Here is an 18,980-nt window from a genome sequence, read left to right on the forward strand (position 1 = left end):
ATGGCTTGGTGGGTGTGACTTGGTGGGCATGGCATGGCTTGGTGGGCGTGGCAGGGGAAGGATATTGTAAAATCTCCATTCCCACCCCACTCCAGGGTAAGGTAAAATCCCCATTTCCTCCTGATTAGCTAGGACTCAAGAGGCAGAGAATAGATTGGGGTGGGGCCAGTCATAATTTTTACTACTGGTTCTCCGAACTGGTCAGAACCTGCTGAAACCCTCCTTTGGACAACATGGCTTGTGCAAAAGCTGGTCACTCCTGTGGAAAGGAAGGGCTACCACCAGGATTTCAAAGAATTGCAGTGGAATTCCTTGATTCAGAAGTTTTCTGCAAAAATTCAAATCACGTCAAAGGATATATTGCCATGAAAAAGCGGCATTTACAGACTCTTGGTTATCAAATTGTTCAGATCCCTCACTACAAATGGAATTCCATGGGATTGTCATCCGTGGAAGCAAAGACTGAATATTTAGAAAAGAAAATATTTGAAAAGCTTTGATATCCTGGTATGGATGGGGAAAAAATAACATTTTTTTATACGGACTGTAACATTGAAAATTAATTATTTTCAGCCTTCAATAAAGAGTTCAAGAGAACTCTTCCTATATTACTGTCAAATTTCACTTACCCTCAATAAGAATCTCTTCTTGTTTACAGTACCTAAACTGTTATCTTACTGGCTTTTCCAAACTAAACCATGTAACAGTATGTTCTATTATTAAACAGTGAAGGGATCACTTTGGGCAGTAGATACTGGAAAGTAGCAACAAGATGTGGGAAGATAAATCCTGTTGTTTCCAGAGTTTATCGTCCAATATAGGATCATTGTACATTTTTTAGCCTTGAAGAACGATCTGATTGCCAGTACAGTTCTGTTTTATTCATGAAACAGGTAAGATATCATCTTATTATTTGCCTCAAGTATCAACATATTCAGAATCAACCTGCAAAGTCTGTATTTGATAATCTCTTAGAAGTGCACTACTATATAATTTTTAGTCATGCAGAATTTGCTCTGCATCTTAAAAGGTTTTATGTAGGCCGCACATGAAAAATAAACTAATAATACAAAGTACAGTTAGCAAATTTTTTATCATAATATTTTGCATGTCAAATACATACTGTAAGAAAAGATTGAACGTGACCTAATCCCATAATAGGAGTCTCAGAAGACTTTGATAATCAGGTTCAAAAAGTGAAATAGGTACTTGTTAATAAGCTTTATCTGTGCAATCAAATTCTGTATGTAAGTGGTAATTAGATGAATTGCTCTTTTCCCTTGTACTGAGTTTGCTATTCCACTGACCTGTACCTTCCTTAATGTAAATCTCCTAAAACCATGTTCTTTTGTCCATGTGTGTATTTAAAGAAAACTAATTCAGCAAAAAGATGAAAATATGTGATTGACCCAAAATCCACAATCTGTTAAAAAATAAAATGTTACATTTCAGATATTTTTCAGGTATAGGCTTTCCTAAAAATATCATTATTATGGCACAAATTGGAGAACCTATGGCATGCGTGCCAGAAGTGGCACGTAAAGCCCTCTCTGGGGGCACGTGTGCCATCACCAGCTGCTCTTCCAGGTTCCATCATGTGCATGTGCTCTCTTCCGGGTTCCAGCACTCTGGTGTGTGTGCTCCCGTTTCGGCACTCAGTGCCAAAAAGATTAGCCGTCACTGGGCTAGTGGTTATTGGCATACTCTGTGCCACACCAAAAAATCTTAGATGGCACTTACAGTATAAAATAAACACACTGACAAATATAAACAGTATAAAATAAACAGTATAAAATAAACACACTGACAAAATTTCCATCTGTCAATTTACAAAGGGCCACACTACTTGGATTTGCACATATACTATGCTGATACATTATGATATCCTAGGAAGAATTTGATATATATGAAGGCCAATTCCAGCTAAAGAACTGGCAGATGTGATTTCACATTGCTATATATATAATAATAATAATACATCTGCCTATTCCAGGTTCTTGAGACCGACTCAATAGATGAATAAAAATATCAAACATCTGACTGTTTGACCAACCATCATCATCATCAGAGGAGGAGGAGGAGGAGGAGGAGGAGGAGGAGGAGGAGGAGGAAGAAGAAGACATGACTGAGTTGCTAAATTAATCCACTGGTCATTATGTAAAAAATACGACTTTCCTGTATCCAAAAAGTCATGGGAACATAAAGTGGAAAAAGTTATAAAAAATGAGAAGGTGAAGATCTTATGGGACTTTCGAATATAGATGGATTGTCACTTGGAACACAACACGGCAGATATCACAGTTGTCAAAAACCGAAAGGTACAATTTATTGACATTGTGGTACCAGGAGATGCCAGAGTCAAAGAAAAAGAACTGGAAAAAATCATGAAATATTGTGACCTGGCCATCGAAACTACACGGCTACGGATGAAACATGTAACAGTGATACCCATTGTCATCAGGGCACTTGGTACCATATCCAAGAATTTTATAAGATACATCAACAAATTGCAGCTTCCTGCAATAACACCAGTGGAACTGCAAAAAACTGCGCTACTTGGAACATCGTACATCTTAAGAAGGTACTTGGTTGATACCTAGGATGCTGGCAGCAACCCGTATTAACCATTAGCACCAGTCAATGGTATTTGTGATGCATTTTTGAATGTTCAGTTGACTGCGTTTCATGTTTAATGAATAAAGTAAATAATAATAATAATAGTCTAACCGTGGGATGCCACCTTGTCATGGCAGCAAGACTTAAGATCTTCAATGAAGCTATGCTGCACTGTTATGTCAGGATTTGCAATGCCAGACAGGTTTTATTCAAGAGAAGCCAACCAAGAACATCCCAATTCCCATTCCAAATGGGCATAACTGAAAAAATAGATTTCTATACCATATTGCTTAAATCAATAAGAGCCACATCTGATTCTGCAGCTCCCAAGCAGAAAGCAATATATAAGCACCCGGGATCAATAACTTCTGTTAGACAAACAGGACAAGGAATTGCAAAGCAATTGTAGGAAAATTATCATAAATAACGTAGTAAAATATGTGGGCACTAATGAAAGTCAGGAAATTATGTAATGTTATTACATGTCAACTCCATTGCCTCCCGGTTTCCAGTATGTATAAAATTTGGAAAACCCAACTGGCAATGGAAAAGCTGACCACTTGGTCATAGAAAAAAAATGATTAAAGACTTTTGTTTTTAAAGACTGCAAGCTTTATATGGACTGTTTGCTGAAAGATGAATAGAATGAACTGATTTATGGATTTCGTGATTAGAAAGGATTAAAGAGATAGAGGAAAGAATAACATGGAAAAAGGGTAGAAGTCATATTTCTGTTTTATTTCTTTTTTCACTTATTTTCTCTTTTCTTATTTCCTTTTTTCATTTTTCTTCCTGCTTTTTATACTTTATTGTACAGTATTGTAAACTTTCAATTATTTTGTTTCAAAAACAAAGTTTGAAAAAAACATAATTCCCAGAATCACATGTCAAAGAACAGCAACATATGCACTTAAATCCTTAGCAAAAAGGTGTTTACAAACACTTAATTTAATGAACTTGGAACAATTGTTTTAAAAAAAAGGAAAAAGAAAGATTTGAAACTGAAAAAGAAATATGTGCTAGTAGAAGCGTGAATCATTATAAATATATATATGGATGCAGCCAAAGAAAATTTTAAAGAGCCTATTCAAAATAATCAAACTGAAACACATTTCAAGAGCCATGGCATGCAGTGGTTACAATGCAGTACTGCAGGTGAACTTTGCCAAATGCCAGGAGTTTGATTCTCACCAGCTCCAGGTTGACTCAGCCTTCCATCATTCTGACGTCGGTAAAATGAGGCCCCAAATTGTTGGGGACAATATGCTGACTCTGTAAACTGCTTAGAGAGGTTTGTAAAGCACTTTGAAGTAGAATATAAGTCTAAGTGTTATTGCCATTGCTATTTTGGACTGTCAACAATAAATCAAAGAAAACATTTTAAAATATGTGAAAGAAACTATAAGACAAAGTTTACCTCCTTTGAAATCTAGTCAAAAAATCATCTGAGTATAAAAAAATATTTTTTATGAACCAAATATGTTTGCCCAATCAATTATGACAAAAACACTCATAGCAATTAATCAGCTCATGTACATCATCACAGAGCTGGATAATAAATTGAAAGCAAGCTGCCAAACTGAAAAACAGGTGCCAAAGTGAAAAACTAGATTGGAAAATAAATCAATACTGTAAAGATTAGTGGGCTATATCATTTAAAGCAACAAAACCTGAAAAACAAGGAAGTAAAAACTATTGCAGAAGTCACCAAAGAACTGAAACACAGTGGTAGCAACTTTTAAGGAAATTGAATGACATGAAAACAGGATCAAGTAATTACAATAAAACAAGCAACTCCAGACAAAGTCAATATTGTTCCCTCCCCAAGATTAACTTAAAACACAAAACCAATTGAATCGCCTAAAAATAAGGAACAAATATTAGAATGCTGGAAAAAGAACATTTAGGATAGAATAAAAGAAGAATAAAATAGCATCTCTACGTTTTAAAAAAAAACTAACAAGCAAAACCGGAAAAAATGTTAAAACCTGTAGTAACAACAGGAACTGTAAAACAACAAAAAAAAGAAGATGAATAATTCATATGCAACACAAAAAAAATGTGCTTTGTGAATTTTGGGTCAACCATCTACCCAGTTTATATCCTTATATTGTAAATCATTTCAATGTTCCAGTGAGGATTAAATGAGAGCTGATGCCTTACAGGCCAAACATTTTGATTATAAAGGATAACATAAACAATACCCAATGATTTTCCCCCAATTACTTATGTGAATATACCTTCAAGCTTTTAACAAGAATTATTACAGGTAGTCCTCAAATTACAACCACAATTAAACTCAAAATGTCTGTTGCTAAGCAGGACAGTTGTTAAGCGAGTATAATTTGAAACGATATGCAAAGTCATATCAAGAAAAACAATCACTTTTAGCCATAGTTCAAATAGTTAATGATGACTTCAAATGTGAAATTGAAAGTAATTAAAATGTGATATCAAATTTTAATTTTAATCCATTTTAATTATTTTTAATAATTATATTTAAAAAATGAAAATAATTAAAAGTAATTAAAAGAAAGTGTAAGTGCAACAATGGAAATTTAAAAAGGAAACATTGAAAGCTTAACTGGAATTCAACTAAAATCAAAGCATTACAAGTGGAAGAAAAGTACACATATTTTGGGTGTTTTAGAAGCAAACAAAGCCTTGCCAACTTCAAGCTTCACTACAGGAGCCTGTAGTACAGTGGACTAAAGCACTGTTATTAACATCTGCTGCTTGCAATTACTGCAAGTTCAAATCTCACCAGGCTCAAGGTTGACTCAGCCTTCCATCCTTTCAAAAGTAGGTAAAATGAGGACCCGGTTTGTGGGGGCAATAAGCTGACTTTGTATAAATATACAAAAGTATGAAGGCTATTGCTTAACGCATTGTAAGCCGCCCTGAGTCTCCGGAGAAGGGCGGCATATAAATTAAAGCAAAAAAAAAAAAAAAGTGAAAAAGGACACTACCATTGTATGTAAAACAAATCAGAAAAGTTTTAATATCAAACCTGAATTTATTTATTTATTTATTTATTTATTTATTTATTTATTTATTTATTTATTTATTTATTTATTTATTTATTGGTTCGATTTATATGCTGCCCTTTTCTGGAGACTCAGGGCGGCTTACAATGCGTTAAGCAATAGCCTTCATACTTTTGTATATACCTGCTTAGTAGGGCTTCCCCCCTCCAAGCGGTGTTCTTTTTTATACAAAGTCAGCTTATTGCCCCCACAAACCGGGTCCTCATTTTACCTACCTCGAAAGGATGGAAGGCTGAGTCAACCTTGAGCCTGGTGAGATTTGAACTTGCAGTAATTGCAGGCAGCTGGTGTTACTTAACAGTGCTTTAGTCTGCTGCGCTACCAAGGCTCATGGTGGCAATACAATGGAAGCCTTAGATACATGGCTGTCCCTGTAGCAATAGCAATAGCAATAGCACATAGACTTATATACCACTTCATAGTGCTTTATAGCACTCTCTGGGCGGTTTACAGAGTCAGCATATTGCTCCCAACAATCTTGAGTCCTCATCTTACTGACCTTGGATAGATAGAAACCTGAATCAACCTTGAGCCGGTCAGGATTGAACTTCAGGCAGTGGGCAGAATCAGCCTGCAATAATGCATTTTAACCACTGCACCACCATGGCTCCTTTAGCATCCCTGTAATATGCTGTGCACTAAATATAGTTTACAAGGGGCCTCAATGCTTTAGACTGCAGGACCAAGACAAACTATTGCAATACATCATCACATGCTACATCCAAAAAAGCAATATAGATAGTTCACATTTGCCAAGGAAAATAGGTGGTCATGGCTTGTTGAAAGTGAAGCAGACAGTGGAGGATGAAATCAGAAGTCTAAATGCTTACACAAAACAACCCAAGAGAGGATATTAATAAAAGTCCTCAAGGAAAGCATTCTGAATGCAGCAAAGGCAGCACACACCAAAACTAAACGATTACAACAGCAAATCCAGAAACAAGAAAAATAAAGCTGTGCATGACAATACATGAAATAAGTTGTGAACGGTAACCAAACTTCAGGCTGGCTCCATTAAGAAGGGAAGAGACCGCTTAATATTATAACACTAGAATAACACTAGAAGAAGTACTTGGTAACAAATTCCATAACAATGAAAGTAAAAAATAAAATAAAAAGTAAAACAGCAGGCACAGATTATGCAAAGAAACAGGCTGGCCCAGTGTTGAGAGCTTGAAGATCAATGGACCAGCTTTGCTGACTTATATTTATGACATATTTATAGCTTTGCTGTCTAGGGAATTCTGGGAGTTGAGGTCTACCCATCTCCAAGCCGCCATGGTTGACAGATGCTGGGCTAAAATGTGGACTCCCTATCAGCAGCAGCAAACTTGCCCAGAGGAGAAAATAACAAAAGCAGGAGCATATAGTAAAAATGAAATGTTGCAATTTCTGCAAAAAACATACATTTGATGCCTCAATTATTAGTATGATATAACATTGAAAAAGCGCTCCAGAATAACCAAATAAAAAATTTCTGGTATTTATGAACTGGCCAACATTTCATGCTGAACATCGTAGTCACTGAAGAAAAAGCATTATTTATGGTTGTGATGATACTGATTTTTACTAGAGAAGCTCAACAGGATATAGAAAAGATTGCAAAATTTTGGAATTTAATTTTTAAGATATATAAATTATTGGAACATTAGAAGCTATAATTGTCACAGCAGCTGTCAACATAAGATCTGTTGGATCTCACAATCTATTGAATATTTCTTTTTAAAAAAGCAGCTTTCCTTGGCCTGAACATATATTATGGTAATATTTGGATGATAACAAATAGGCTTTGGAATAAACTTCAATTAACACTAAAGTACTAACATTCACTGAGTATTCTTCAGAAGAGTTTTACCTAATGATAATAACAGACATGATGGCAATATTTTACCACTATTTTTGTTCAGTCACTGAAATTTCTTAGCTCTGTTAGTCTCTTGGGACTATATCAGTGGTGGGATTCAAGTAATTTAACAAGTGGTTCTCTGCCCTAATGATTTCTTCCAACAACCAGTGTGCCAAACTGCTCAGAAAGTTAGCAATCAGTTCTCCCAAAGTGGTGCGAACTATAGTGCACCACTGCACTATATCCAAGACTCAAGTTTGATTTAAGACTCTCAGAGTCAGGGAGAAAATATGTCTTTGTGTTTGCACATAGACCTAGTAAGTATATTTATTAGGGTGGTATCGGGGTGAAATCCAGCAGGTTCTGAGGAATCGGTAGCGGAAATTTTGAGCAGTTCGGAGAACCGGCAGCGGAAATTTTGAATAGTTCGGAGAACCAGCAAATGCTACCTCTGGCTGGCCCCAGAGTGGGGTGGGAATGGAGATTTTGCAATATCCAGCCCCAGGAGTGGGGAGGGAATGGGATTTTGCAGTATCCTTCCACTGGAGTGGGGTGGGAATGGAGATTTTACACTATCCTTCCTGTGGAGCGGGATGGGAATGGAGATTTTACAGTATCCTTCCCTTGCCACGCCCAAGCCACGCCCAGCAAGCCACACTCACAGAACCAGTAGTAAAAAATTTTGAAAACCACCACTGGTTGGAACACAGTATTGCAGGCTAATTTTGCCCACTGCCAGCGGTTCGATCCTGACTGACTCAAGGTTAACTCAGCCTTCCATCCTTCCGAGGTCGGTAAAAATGAGGACCCAGATTGTTGGGGGAAATATGCTGATTCTATAAACCACTTAGAGAAGGCTATGAAGCACTATGAAGTGGTATATAAGTCTAAGTGCTATTGCTATTTGGATTGATTGCCTTGTTTCTGTTCAATACACTTCCATTTGTTAGTATGCTGGTACAGAGACCAACCTACCAACAATTTGGAACTCACCCATTACAAAAGCTTTGTAATGCTGGACAACGTGCAACTCTAGATTTATAATTTTGGATTAGTATTATACTATATGTTCAAAGTAATGAAAACAATGATTAATATTATTCCACATAGAGAAAGTTTGATGATGTATTTAGAATTTGTACTAAATTATTTGCTCTCTATGTAATAGCATATTTTTCTTCTTCTCTTCACTATTCCAGTTGTTTGATGGTTTTCCTTCACTTTGCCTTTGCTCTTTTCCTTCATTTTTATTAATATTGAATTTAGAAGCTTATTTATTTTTTTTAAAAAAACCAAATAGCTATGAGAAAAAATGTTCTTGTCAACACGTACATAAGAAACAAGAAAAAAAATAAGGTAAAGTTGTGCTGACTTGTCACTTTTGTATATATTTCACACTTATGGATTGTGTTAGCTCCCTTTGGTTACAAGGGATGTATTTTCAAATTTAAAATGTAAAGGTCAATGTTTAGCTCTACACTGATACTGCCTCTGAGAAAACATACACAATTGATTGATATTTTCATCTTTGTGACCATCCCGAAGGTTTTACTGTTTTGCTTTTCTTCCTTTACAATGTTGACGTGAAGATCCGTAAAAGTCCAAGAGGACTCAAAAAATACCAGCTTGAGTGACAATTCAAAAATAGGTTTCCGTGTTAGTTTTATCTGTTTTATATACCTCTTAGTAAAATTGTTTGAAAAATTACAGGTAGAAAATAATCCTCCATATTTTTAAGTATGGAAAGCATTTTAAACTAAACTTAAGGAATCGTTGGTAGTAAAGGATAGTCCATGTGTTTTTAAAAAAATTTTTTTAAAAAAATTTGATTTATATGCCACCCTTCTCCAGAGACTCAGGGCGGCTTACAATGCGTTAAGCACTAGCCTTCATACTTTTGTATATATATACAAAGTCAGCTTATTGCCCCCACAAACTGGGTCCTCAATTTACCTACCTTAGAAAGGATGGAAGGCTGAGTCAACCTTGAGCCTGGTGAGATTCGAACTTACAGAAATTGCAGACATCTGGTGTTAATCACAATGCTATTAGTCTGCTGAGCCACCAGGCCCCTGATTATTCAAATGTTGCTAAATAAGAGACAGGCAAGTGAAAAACCGTATTGTTTGTATTTAATCTTCGACTATAAATGCAGACTGCAAAAGATTTGGGGCTCATAAAATTTTGTAAGGAACAGTGATCGTTTCTTCTCCCATAACATTTTGGAGCATAGGCAAACAAAGCAAAACAAAACAAAGAGCCTTGGTTGGCAAACAAAGGAAAGCATAGGCAAACAAAGCAAAACAAAAAAAAGAGCCTTAGTAGTACAGTGGTCTAAAGCACCCTGTTATTAAGACCAGCTGCCTGCAATTACTGCAGGTTTGAATCTCGCCAGGCTCAAGGTTGACTCAGCCTTCCATCCTTTCTAAGGTAGTGTTGTGGCCCCGCCCTCTGAGCCTATCTCATCGGAGGAAGAAGGCTCCGAACATGAGGGAGAGGAGTCAGCCAGACCTCCCTCTCCAGGCCCCTCCCCTCTGGCACTGCCTCAGGTGCCGGCCGAAAAAGAGGAGATTAGCCAGGAGCCAGGTGTCTCTGATGAGAGCGAGGAAGGAGAGCCATCATTCCTGGATGCATGCCAACGAAGGAGTGATAAACGGTTGCAGCAGTTAAGGAGGCGTGCTAGGGATTATAACTGAGTCACTGGACCACACCCCAGAGACTATATAAGAGAGGGTGGTGGCTGGTAAAACTCTGTGACGAACAAAAACTAACTCTGGCTAGTCACTTGAACAACGCCTGAAGCTGCCGAAGGGATATTGTTTTGCTGGACTATTTACAATGCGTATGTAATTTTATGTTATCTGTTGAAGTAAAGCTCTTGGCAGACGGTGCTTATATTGTTGCCAAGTTTGAGATAACGACCTGTGTGCGTGCCAAGTGCTTTCTTAACTCTCGGCTGGCTGTATTTGTGTGTGTGTGGAGATGGGGACAGAACAGGTAGGTAAATTGAGGACCCAGTTGTGGGGGCAATAAGCTGACTTTGTATAAATATAGAAAAGGATGAAGGCTATTGCTTAGCACATTGTAAGCCGCCCCGAGTCTCCGGAGAAGGGCAGCATATAAATCAAATTTTTTTTAAAAAAATAGAGAAGAAGGGTTACTCTTTTTTTTTTTTTATTGCAAAAGTTTTACAATTACATTTTCACCCCTTTTTCCCCCCCCACCTCCCCCCCAAACTTCCCAACCTCCCTAACCCTCCCTAACCCTCCTCTCCCCCCAGACTTCCCAACCTCCCTAACCCTCCCTAACCCTCCCCTCCCCCCAGACTTCCCTATAATATACTCATAATCATGAAGAACCCTAATATAACACATATATATAAACTTGAGCCCCTCCCTCCCCTGTATAATTTTTCTCTTTATCTCATTACTTTAAAAAATTTCTAGTACATTATTTTCAAGTAAAAGCTATTTGATACTTTCTAGTTTGATATTTGTTCTGAACATATTCTATCCACCTTTTCCATTCCCACTCATAAGTCTCTTGTGAACAGTCTTTTAAATATGCTGAAATCTTCGCCATCTCTGCAAAACTGGCCATCTTCAAAGTCCATTCCTCAATAGTGGGCAAAGCTTCATTCTTCCAGTATTTACCTATCAACAATCTTGCTGCTGTTAACATATACAATATCAATTTTGTTTCACCCAATGTAAAACCCCTAACTATACCCAGTAAAAACAGTTGTGGAGAAAATTGAATTTTTTTCTTCAAAACATTCTGCATGACCCACCAAATTTTTATCCAAAAAGCCTTAACTTTCCTACAGGTCCACCAAACATGATAATACGTAGCATCCAAACATTCACATCTCCAACATTTTGGCTGAACATTAGGGTACATACATGACAACTTTTTGGGATCTAAATGCCATCTATAAAACATTTTGTAGAAATTTTCTCTCAGGTTCTGCGACTGTGTAAATTTAACATTCTGAACCCAAATTTTTTCCCATGTTTCCAGCATCACTGGTTCTTCAAAATTCTGTGCCCACTTAATCATACAGTCTATAACTAGTTCAGTTTCTGAATCTCTTTCTAGCAAAACATTATAAAGCCTTTTGATATGCATTGGACCTTTCTCTCTTATATGTCTAACCAATTCTTCCTCATGCAACATAATACCAGTTTTTTGGTCCTCTTTCCATCTCAGTTGTAATTGATTATATTGTAGCCAAATTAAATTAATCCCTTCATCCAACAGTGTCTGCAATGTCTTCAGCTGCCATCTGCCCGCATCTGTAAAAAGAACCTCTTTATATAAAAACCCCCCGAGTGACATTATATTTGTATTCCACAAAGTATGACCAAGATCCAGCCATAGCGGTATTTTATAATCCCATTTGAGTCGGTGCTTCTTCCAAACTCTCATCAAAGAATCTCTAAGTATATGACTTTTAAATACTTTATCTACTTTGTCGTCGTAAAATAAGTAAGCATGCCATCCAAATTCAAGATCAAAACTTTCTGCATTCAATATTCCAGTCTTTTTCCTTCCAAACCAATCACTTGTTAAAGTTAAAGCTGCCGCATCATAATATAGCTGTAGGTTTGGAAGTTTAAGACCTCCTCTTTCTGGAACATCTTGCATAATTTTCAATTTCACTCTCGGCTTCTTCTCGTTCCAGACAAACTTATTCACTCCAGATTGCCAAACTTTCAATTGTTTATCACTTTTAAGCACCGGAATCATTTGAAACAAAAAAAGAAATCTTGGCAAAATGTTCATCTTAACTGCTGCTATTCTTCCAAGTAAAGACAGCTGCAGTTTTTTCCAAATCTCCATGTCTTTCTGCACCTCTCGCCACAACACCTCATAGTTATTTTGAAACAATTTCATGTTTGATTCTGCAACCTGAACTCCTAGATATTTTACCTTAGGTACAGTCTCAAAACCTGCCCTCCTTTCAAGCTCATGTTTACGATCTTGTGTCATGTTTTTAACTATCATTTTAGTCTTTTTTGGATTCAGTCTAAAACCTGAGACTTTACCATAGTCTTGTATAATGTCCTTCATCAGGATTATTGATTCCATTGGTTGTGATAGGGTAACAACCAGATCATCTGCAAATGCCTTTATTCTGTAATCCTCTTGCCTAATCATTATTCCTTTCAAGGTATTAGAGTCCCGTATTGTATTTAACAAGACTTCTAGTGTTAGAATAAATAAAAGTGGGGACAACGGACATCCCTGTCTTGTTCCTTTTTCAATTTTAAACTCTGTTGTCAAACTTCCATTAATGATGATCTGTGCCTTTTGCTCTTGGTAAATTGCTGAAATCGCCTGTATAAATTGATCCCCAAAATCCATCTTTTTTAAAGTCTTTAGTAGAAAATTCCAATCAACTCTATCAAAGGCCTTCTCTGCGTCCAAAAAGACCAGCACTGCAGGAATCTGTTTATTCTTCTCAAGATATTCCAATAAATCTATTACTTGCCTTACATTGTCCTTCATGTGTCTGCCCTCGATAAATCCCGCTTGGTCCTCATGAATCACCTTTTGGATTACTGGCATCAACCTGTTGGCTAATACTTTCGCATAGATTTTATAATCTGTATTCAAAAGAGATATTGGTCTATAATTCTCTGGTTTTTTAGGACCGACTTGTTCTTTTGGTATCAAAGATATGTAAGCTGTTGTCCATGATGGGGGTATTTTACCCCCTTGTTGAATATTGCAAAATAAATCTCTAAGTTGTTCCACCATTTCAGCTTGCAAGGTTTTGTAATACACTGCAGTCAAACCATCCGTACCAGGAGCTTTGGCTGTTTTTAACTGTTTAATTGCTACTATTATCTCCTCCTCTGTTATAGGATAATTCATTCTTTCCTTTTGTTGATCAGTAATTTTTGTAACTCTTTTATCGTTTAAGTATTTTTCTATAAGTCCATTCTGCACCTCCTCCTTAGCATATAATTTGGTATAATAGTCCACAAAAGCTTCTTTAATTAATTTTTGTTGAAAAATTTCTTTCCCTCCAATATCAATACTATCTATAGTCCGTATACTTTGTTTTTTCCTCAATGTGTAAGCCAACCATCTGCCCGGTTTATTAGCGTTGCAAAATGTATTATGCTTCGCATATTGTAAATTTGTTGCAACTTGTTCCGCCATAAGCATTTGAAATTGGTCTCTCAAAAGTTTTATAGCACTGCTTATTCTTTCATCTGTTGGATTTTTAATAAGTAACTGTTCTTTATTCTTTATTTCTATTTCCAATTCAGATCTTTTCTTTTGTCGAAACAGTCTATGTTTAGAGTTCATGTAGATAAGTACCCCTCTCATATAAGCTTTACTTGCGTCCCAGACAATTTCAATTGGGGTACCTTTATTCAGATTTATTTCAAAAAATTCTTTCAGATGCTTTTTAAGTTCTGTTGTATTTTTTTCATATCTAAACAAGTTCTCATTTAATCTCCAGGAACGTCTCTCAACCTTATCCATCTCAATTTCTATCCATACTGGGCTGTGGTCAGTCAAAGTTCTTGGAAAAATCTTTGTTCTTTTTGTCTTAACAAGTAAATCATCTGACAACAAGATAAAGTCAATCCTAGAGAAGGATCTGTGTCTATCAGAAAAGAAAGTGTAGTCCAGTTCTTTTGGATTATGTATTCTCCAAACATCTTTTAGTTCCATATCTTCTTTCATATCAAAAAAAGTCTGTGGTAGTCTGATTCTAGACTTTGCCAAACTCTTTTTATCTAATTTAGAATCAATTACTCCATTCCAGTCTCCCATAATTAAAATAGATCTGTAATCCCATTGCAGTATTTTGGTATGTAGCATCTTGTAGAAATAGTCCTGTTGTTGATTGGGAGCATAAATTCCAATCAAAAGAATTTGGCCCTTTGCCGTAAGCAATTCAATTGCTACAAACCTACCATCTTCATCTGTCTCTATAACTTTAGCTGTTAATTTTTTATTTACATAGATAACCACACCATTCTTTTTTTGCGAAGTTGAAGATATAAAATCCAGTCCAAGCAGGAATTAGAAGGAGTGCAAGGTGCAGAAGGAGGATTTTTGGATGAGCCCTTGCTGGAATCTTCTCCAATTTTGGACTCGGTTCAGATGATTGAATCTAAGGATCAACGTATAACTAGAGCTCAGTCTAAGTTACTTAAACAAAAGCAACAACAACAACAGGAAAGACAAGACAAGGAGGCAGTTAAGAGTATTGCACAAGAGACTGGAGCGATGGGAGGAGCGAAATCGAAGCTTTCGGATGATCTTCAAGTATTTTGCTCTGTGCTCCGAAAAGAGGCTCATGACCTTTAAGTGTTTATCTTGGAATGTTAATGGGTTGAATTCAGCACAGAAAAGGAAGAAATTATTTACATATTTGAAACAATTTAATAATGATATAATTTGTTTACAAGAAACGCATATTACAACTCAAGATCAAAAATATCTGATAAACTCCAAACTAGGAACACATTTTAAGGGTTACTCTTAACATTGTTGAGGTTACAAACAACACTAATGTGTATCTGAAGGAGAGACCGCTTTCCCCTTAACCAAGAAAAAAATAATTTTCAATGTGACTGGTTTGAACAGTGGAACGACTTGCCTCCAGAAGTTGTGGGTGCTCCACCACGGGAGGATTTTAAAATGAGATCATTCGTTTGAAATGGTATAAGGTTTCCTGCTTGAGCAGGAGGTTGGGCTAGAAGAATAGAATAGAATAGAATAGAATAGAATAGAATAGAATAGAATAGAATAGAATAGAATAGAATAGAATAGAATAGAATAACAGAGTTGGAAGGGACCTTGGAGGTCTTCTAGTCCAACCCCCTGCCCAGGCAGGAAACCCTACACCAATTCAGACAAATGGTTGGTTCTGGGGGGGGGAGAGAAATTGTCCCCCTCAGAACAGGCTCGCAATTTGGGTGTCCCCCTAGACTCACAGCTAAGATTAGAGCAACATCTGACAGCTGTGGCTAGGAGGACCTTTGCACAAGTTCACCTGGTACACCAATTGCGACCCTACTTGGATCGGGAGGCTCTCCTCACAGTCACTCATGCCCTTGTCACCTCACGGTTAGATTATTGCAACACGCTCTACATGGGGCTACCCTTGAAAAGTGTTCGGAAACTACAGTTGGTCCAGAACGCAGCTGCGCGAGCTATCGTGGGTGCACCTAGATACACCCGCATTACACCAATTCTCCACGAGCTGCACTGGTTCCCTATTGCAAAAAAATTGATTTTAAATTGGATTGTTTTAATTTACGGCCAAAATATTTAATTATTTTAAACTGTTTTTTAAATTTTGTATGTTCTGTTTTTTTACTTTGGCTGTTCACCGCCCTGAGTCCTATTTGGAGAAGGGCGGTATAGAAATGGAAACAAATAAATAATAAATAAATAAATAAATAAATAAATAAATAAATAAATAAATAAATAAATAAATATTGGTCTCTGGGCACAATTCAAGGTGTTGGTTATCACCTTTAAAGCCCTACATGGCTCAGGGCCAGGTTATCTTCGAGACCGTCTTCTACCACATAGCTCCCAACGACCAGTAAGATCCCACAGAGTTGGTCTCCTCTGGGTCCCATCAGCTAAACAATGCCGGCTGGCGGGCCTGTGGGGGAGGGCCTTCTCTGTGGCTGCCCCAGCTCTCTGGAACCAGTTACCTCCTGAGGTCCGGACCATCCCCATCCTATTGGCCTTCCGAAAAGCGGCGAAGACCTGGCTTTTCCGGCAGGCCTGGGGCCGTTGATCTCGCTCTTGCGATCCGGTGAGATCCAGCCATGAATGGTGTGAATGGGTTTTAATTGTTTTTAATGCTTTAATTTTTAATGTTTTTATATATGGTTTTTTAAATGCATTGTAAGCCGCTCTGAGTCTTCAGAGAAAGGCGGCATATAAATTGAACTAAATAAATAATAAATAAATAAATAGTTATCCAACATCTTCTTAAAAATTTCCAGTGTTGGGGCATTCACAACTTCTGCAGGCAAGTTGTTCCACTTATTAATTGTTCTAACTGTCAGGAAATTTCTCCTTAGTTCTAAAGAGACCTTCAAAGTCCCTTCCAAATCTGGTAATCTGTTATTCTGTTATTGGATGTCAAAGCCGAAATGTTCATTCATTATCATTACAGGTAGTCCTTGATTTATGACCACAACTGAGCCCAAAATATTTGTTGCTAAGTGAAACATTTGTTAACTGAGCTTTGTCCCGTTTTACAACTCTTGCCACAGTTGTTAAGTCATTGTTGTGGTTGATAACTTAGTAACACGGTTGTTAAGTGAATCTGACTTCCCCATTGACTTTGGTTGTCAGAAGGTCACAAAAGGTGATGATCCCAGGACACTTCAAGTATCATAAATATAAGTCAGTTGCCAAGTGCCTGAATTTTGCTCATGTGATCATATGGTTGCTGCAATGGTCATAAGTGTGAAAAACAGTCATAAGTCACTTTTTAGTGCCGCTGTAACTTTGAACATTGCTAAACAAAGTATCAAGGACTATTCTGTATTTTTCTCTCTTTGGATCTTAGCAACAGCAATGACACTTAGATTTATATACCCCTTCATTGTGCTTTTACAGCCCTCTCTAAGCGGTTTACAGAGTCAGCATATTTCCCCCAACAATCTGGGTCCTCACTTTACCCACCTTGGAAGGATGGAAGGCTGAGTCAACCTTGAGCCGGTGAGATTTGAACTGCAGCTAGCAGTCAGCTGAAGTAGCCTGCAGTACTGTACTCTAACCACTGCGCCACCACGGTCCTTCCTTCCTTCCTTCCTTCCTTCCTTCCTTCCTTCCTTCCTTCCTTCCTTCCTTCCTTCCTTCCTTCCTTCCTTCCCTCCCTCCCTCCCTCCCTCCCTCCCTCCCTCTCTTCCCAGGAGATGGATAAGAAGATGGGAAATTGCTAAGACCAAAGGTCTGAATGAATTATTGCAAAGAATGCCAATCTTCTGTCACTCTTGTTTCAGTGCATTCACCCAATTATCTCTCCACATCCTCCCCTTTTCATGGAATTAGGACCAGGTCAAGAGGTTACCTACTAACACAGGTCTATTCCTAAGTGCTTAAAGTGATTGTCCCCATAAAATAAAAGGCAAGGCTCATTCCATACACATCACAAAGCGTTTCAGAGGAAGATTAAGGTGGGAGTAAAGGCAACAGCTGAACTTCGTTTTACAACTGTCTTTTTTTCCAATGCTGAAAGTGCCACATCTATTTCAGAATACACTTATTATTTGATTAATTTCCAGACTGGACATTTCCACCACACCCCCACACACCCCACCCCCCATAGCCAGAATTGTCCTCCCACTATTTTTCCAAAAAGCGGCTTCAGCTTTTTCAGGCCACAACATCAACACCGATAGACCTGTGCCACAAAAATCATAACAATTTTCACAATATTTCCATTTATGCTGGCATGACCACTTAATTTAAAAAAAAGAGAGATTCTTAGCATGTATGTTCTTTTTCCTCCATTCCCATCATCATGCTTTCCATTAATTAAAATGTGTGTTTTTAACCATTCTGCCAGATAAATTTAGCAGAATAGAATAATTATGGCTACAAAGAGGGAAAGGGGATAATGCGAGGGGTGTGTATTAATCACTGAAAGTTATGGATGATAATCTGTCTCACTAAGTCTAGAAGACATCTAGATCTTAAAAAAAGCAAGTAGCACAAAGTCACCCAGCTAATTTTTATGAATAAGGAAGGATTTTCTACTTCTGGTCTAACCACTTGACATGGATGGGTGGATAGATGGATGGATTGATTAATGAGAGTTCTAGGTTTTCTACTTTGCAAATTATTTAGCATTTTGAAAATAGCCTCCTCGTTCTAAATTATTCCCATATTATCAGCATAAGCCAGATTGCCAGCTTTCTAGCCTTAACCTCACGATAACCTTCTGATCTCAGCCGCTACTGTAATGTCACCTGATAACTAAGTATATGTTAATTTAACACTGAACTAAAAATAAAGTTACATCCAACTTTGCAATTGCATTAGCCCAGCAGGATCCTTTGTTGCACAGAAAACTGGACTTCTTTATTACAGAAGAGAAACATTACTTAATTCTTCCTTAATTTGTACTACGCCACTGAATCTGGGATGTAAACATAGGGCATAGAGCATAGAATAATGTTCTATGTTCACTGAATCTGAGATGTAAACAATGTCAAAAGGTTAGCAAAGAAACAGTAATTCAGAGGGGAGTTTCCAAGTTAAAATGGCAGACAAGGGCACTCTTCATTCTTCTCCGTGACCAAACAGTAACAGAGAGTAGAATTGCAATCAAGCAGGAGCTACCAGGCTAATTCTCCCCACCGAATATCCTGAAGCCAGTGGTGAAATCTAAAATTTGTTACTACCGGTTCTGTGGGCGTGGCTTGGTGGGGGGGGGTTAATGTGACTGGGTGGGCATGGCCAATTTTTTT

At 37.4% G+C, this 18,980-nt stretch overlaps 1 protein-coding gene across 1 annotated transcript in view; it reads right to left on the reverse strand.

The window, feature by feature from the left end:
• Positions 1-18,980, reverse strand: part of FHIT (fragile histidine triad diadenosine triphosphatase) — a 1,060,604-nt gene that overhangs the window by 489,274 nt on the left and 552,350 nt on the right. The window lies entirely within an intron of this gene.

The sequence above is a fragment of the Pituophis catenifer genome, unplaced genomic scaffold, assembly GCF_029215685.1.
Source record: "Pituophis catenifer annectens isolate HBS135680 unplaced genomic scaffold, rPitCat1.0.hap2 SCAF_2, whole genome shotgun sequence".
NCBI classification, from domain to species: Eukaryota; Metazoa; Chordata; class Lepidosauria; order Squamata; family Colubridae; genus Pituophis; species Pituophis catenifer.